The sequence below is a fragment of the Pseudorca crassidens genome, chromosome 4 (assembly GCF_039906515.1).
Source record: "Pseudorca crassidens isolate mPseCra1 chromosome 4, mPseCra1.hap1, whole genome shotgun sequence".
NCBI classification, from domain to species: Eukaryota; Metazoa; Chordata; class Mammalia; order Artiodactyla; family Delphinidae; genus Pseudorca; species Pseudorca crassidens.
Window position 1 is genome coordinate 26,094,445 of NC_090299.1, and position 4,597 is coordinate 26,099,041.

A 4,597-nucleotide genomic window follows, 5' to 3' on the forward strand; every position below is an offset into this window, starting at 1 on the left:
CAATGGGGCAGCATGCTAACATTTATGTTTCTAGCACTGATATATTTTTCTTAGTCTTAAATTTTGGAATCATCTGTAACTCATATCTCTTTAGATGCTACATTGAACCAATTCCTATCATTCTTCCCTTAAAAGGCATCTGATACTTATTCATTATGTTTTGTTTCCATCTCCGGCTTCTGACTGCAGAAACTTGTCTCACTTTTTCATTATGAACTGATATCTTAATTGAGCCTTCCCTATCTAATCAACCCTGCCTACCACTGCTAAATTAGTTTTCCTGAAAATCTATTTTCAGTACCTCATTTTTGGTCAAAAACTATTAAAAATACAAATAAAAGTTGTTTGTTAAATACCTTTAAAGAATTTTAAAAAGAAAGCCCCAAACTGAGAAAGTATTTTAGCAACACGTTTGAGGATGAGTGTTGAAACTAGGTACTATATATAAGGGATGCTTCCAACTTAGCAAAAGACAAAGTCTCCAAAGAAAAATGGGAAAACATCGTGATAATTCACAAATGAAGAAATATAAACCAACAATACACATGAAAAAAATGTGCAAGTTGATAATAATAAAAATACAAATCAAAATACAACTCACCTTTCTGCACTACCCATAGAGGGGTCCATACAGCATTGTTCTGGGTTCCTATCATAAGGTAAATGGAAATTTTCACCATGTCCAGAGTCCTTGATATTCTGCTAATGAGGGAGGAGGATGTCCACAAATTCCTTGCAGCAGGAACCCACTTAGGTGGCAAAAACCTTGACTTCCAAATGGAACAGTACATCTACAAAAAAAAAAAAAAAAAAGGCAGTGGCATCTACATCATAAATGTGAAGAGAAACTGGGAAAAGCTTAGAAGCCTTTGCTGGCAGCTTGTGCCATTGAAAACTCAGCTGATAGCGGTATCATATCCTCCAAGATTACTGGTGATAGAGCTGTGCTGAAGTTTGCTGCTGTCACTGGAGCCACTCCTACTGCTGGCCGCTTAACTCCTGGAATATTCACCAACCAAATCCAGGCAGCCTTCTGGGGGTCATGATTTCTGGTGGTTACTGATCCGAGGGTTGACCACCAGCCTCTCACAGAGGCATCTTATGTTAACCTGCCTACAGTCGCTCAGTATAACACAGACTGTCCTCTGCACTATGTGAAGGCTCTAGCAGGAAGGACAGAGACCATCCCCTATAACAACAAAGGGGCTCACTTAGTGAGTCTGATGTGGTAGATGCTGGCCAAGGAAGCTCTGCACATACGTGGCACCTTCTCCTGTGAACACCCATGGGAGGTCACACCTAATCCTACTCCTTCAGAGGTCTGAAATAGACTGAAAAGGAAGATCAGGCTGCTTAAAAAGCTGTAACCAAGGAGGAATTTCAGGATGAATGAACTGCTCCAGCTCCCAAATTTACTGCTACTCAATCCCAGGTCCCAGGCTGGTCTGAAGGTTGGCAGGTGCTCTCTGTGCTATCCGGCAGTTCCCTACTGAAGAATGGAGAGCTCAGTCTGCCGCTGGAAGAGTGGTCTGTAGCTCCCACTGCTTGGGCCACTGACTAGATAGTGAATGGAAGCAGGTATTGCAAGAAAAGAAGTTCCCAGAGCATGATCAAGCTTCATTTTTAGCACAGGATAACCTTCCATTTCATGGCACACATATTACATTGTTAAAAAATAACAACCTGGCCTACTTGATTAAAACCATGGGAAAATGACCATGTTTATGGGGAGCAGCAACTTACCAAAAGCACCCTGGGGGCGACACACTGACCACTTTGGTGGGGGAAGGGGTACAGTTTCAAAGTGTGACCCATAAGGCATAGGGACAAGTTGTCAAATCTTTAACTTTTTAGTTGCATCTGGAATTTATACAAAACATTAAAATTGTACGTTCCCCTCTCTGTGTTTAATGTACTCTAATCATGATCAATTTGGGGGAGAGGTCCTCCTTTCAAATCACAAGTAGGATCATTTCCAAATTCAAAGAAACAGCCATCCTCTTCTGTGTCTTAACTTCAGGTGACCTGCTGAACCAGGAAGTGTTTTCCTTTCCTGTCAGTGCAGCTTCTCAGTCTCCTGTTGCTTCTGCTATTCAGACCTCTTTAATGTGAATGTCAATTGTTTACTGCCAATTGTAGTGTCTGATACACTCAATGTCCCATTTTCTGATTCAAGTTTCAAACGAACTTCAAGGGTTTTATTCATCTCCTTCTGGTTGGTGGCAGTCTCTGAAGCTTCCGAGTTCTTCTCCTGCTTTGATCACATATAACTGGGGCTTGAGGACCATCTGCCGGTTCTCCTTGTGTCTCTCCTACTGCTTCCGCCTGGTGGAGAAGTCTGTGCTACTTCCTGACCTCTTCAACCCCATCTTTTTTACCATCTGAACTCAAAATTTTCTGCATTACTTGGTTTTCCTTCCAGTTCTTTCTCTTCCCCTTTTTCATGAAGAATCTAAGAATCTTAGTTGCTTCTTGCTTTTTTCACTAATTTTTGAAACAGGTGAATTCAAAAGCCTAAATTCTTCACTCTCTTGGTCTCCTTGAAAGTCAGCGTTCTCAAATGTAACTTTAAAACCATCGCTGGTAAGAAAGAATATTAGGAAGGCTCTTAACTTTCTTCTTCTATGTAGATTTTTGCTCCTCTTCCTCTTCCTCAGTTAAGTGCTAGCCCTTTGTTAACTTTTGGCAAATTCTTTAACTGGACTCTATGCACGAGTTTCTTCTATCTTCTGTTGGATCTTTTATTCCCATATGCTTCATAAGCAAATGGATTTATCATGCATTTCATGAGTCTTATGATAGACAGAGTCTTATAGCCATGAAAAATCCAGGAATATATGCCCAGAGAAACAATGGTTCAATCATATGTGTGAGCCCTATATTTTCAGGGGCTTTCTTGGTGGCAAATTTTTAATCATCATAAACTGTTCTTTCTGTATCCTCTCCTAATTCTTCTGTCAATTTGTCTAAGAAGGAACACATAACCTGGGAACAGAACCCAAAACTAGATTACTGGTTTATTTTAAAGGGATATAACTCTGGAACAGCCAGATGGAAGAGAGGCATAGGTCGAGGTAATGGGAAAGGGCATGGAGATTTCATGCCATCTCCTAGGGCACCCCTTTCCCTGAATCTCCATGCTCACCAACCCGGAAGCTCCAAGGGTAGCATATTTTTGTGAACCAAAACATGAAAAATAGATGTCATATATAAAATTATACTTATGGGGAAGTGAAGCAGCATTTTTTTTTTTTTTTTTTTTTTTTGCGGTACGCGGGCCTCTCACTGTTGTGACCTCTACCATTGTGGAGAACAGGCTCCGGACGCGCAGGCTCAGCGGCCATGGCGCACAGGCCCAGACGCTCCACGGCATGTGGGATCTTCCCAGACCAGGGCACGAACCCGTGTCCCCTGCATCGGCAGGCGGACTCTCAACCAGGGAAGCCCTGAAGCAGCATATTTTAAATGGGAATTGCCTCTGATAATCTAGGACATATGATTGGCTTAGAGACATCATCAGAGAGTGGTGGGAAAATTGTTTTTCTTCTTATGTTCATTATCACTCCCAGGCTTTCAGTGACAATGAGAAAAATCAGGATAAGCTGTTCATAAGAATTTGAGGACATCATGGCAAAAGTTAACGATAAAGTATTTCTTAAAAGTAGCAAATATATCAACATTTTCATAATGAAATCATAGGACTAAAAAAGGATGTGACTTTTAGAATGCATTCCATATGCTATGTACCTTCTTATACATTAACTTCTTGAAGCTACATATCCGTTCCGTAGGATATATATAGAAAAGAGTTTAGTCTAACTACTTTAGCAGAAATACTAAAGGAAATTAAATACCTCCTAGAAGCTCTAGGAGAGCTGGAAGAGAACCAGACTTGGATACTGCACTGACAGGGTAGAAAAACTTCCAAATAGACCTTAGACATGAAAATTACCTGAGAATTTAAAAAGCATAAAGGAAATTATTATTAATGGCATCATGAGAAACTATAAGTACATTAGAAAATATATTCAGTGTCTTCTCTCAACTTTTATACGATTTTCATGTGATTGATCTTCATCCAATTTCATGGCCATTGTAGGTACTCAAAAGCAGTGTATGTCCTTCACACTCAATTACATTAGCTTTAATTCTAATGATGCTTAAGCAAATTTTACAAATTAAAAGACACTCAGCAAAATGATTTAGTTATCAGTTAACAGGCTAGAGTAGATTTATTATTTGCTCACAATTATTTGTCTCCTCCCCACCCATGCCATGCTTCCCCATTGGTAGGGAATACACCCTCTTGTTCCATTGACATTGGCTTAGCCATGAGATTTGCTTTAGTCAATGGAGTGTGAGTAGGTGTGACATACACCTGTCCAAATAGAAGCTTTAAATGCTTTGCCTGGGTTGGCTCTGTCCTATCTAAGCAGTTGTCCTCTGCCATGAGAACATCATGTCTCAGATGGTGGCTCCTCCTTTAGAATGGATACAGGTGTGAGAGGACTCACGAAGCTGGGATGAGCTCAGTGGAGCCCAGCAAAGAACAGGTTTCAAGTTACATCCACATCAATAAAAAATGTGTCTTGTGGAA

General features: G+C 40.4%; 2 pseudogenes; one reads left to right on the forward strand and one right to left on the reverse strand.

Annotated features, from left to right (window-relative positions):
- Positions 1–678: 678 nt before the first annotated feature.
- LOC137223098 (small ribosomal subunit protein uS2B-like) lies at positions 679–1,561 on the forward strand (annotated as a pseudogene).
- A 420-nt stretch (positions 1,562–1,981) lies between these two features.
- Positions 1,982–2,982, reverse strand: LOC137222979 (nucleolar protein 10 pseudogene; annotated as a pseudogene).
- Positions 2,983–4,597: the final 1,615 nt, after the last annotated feature.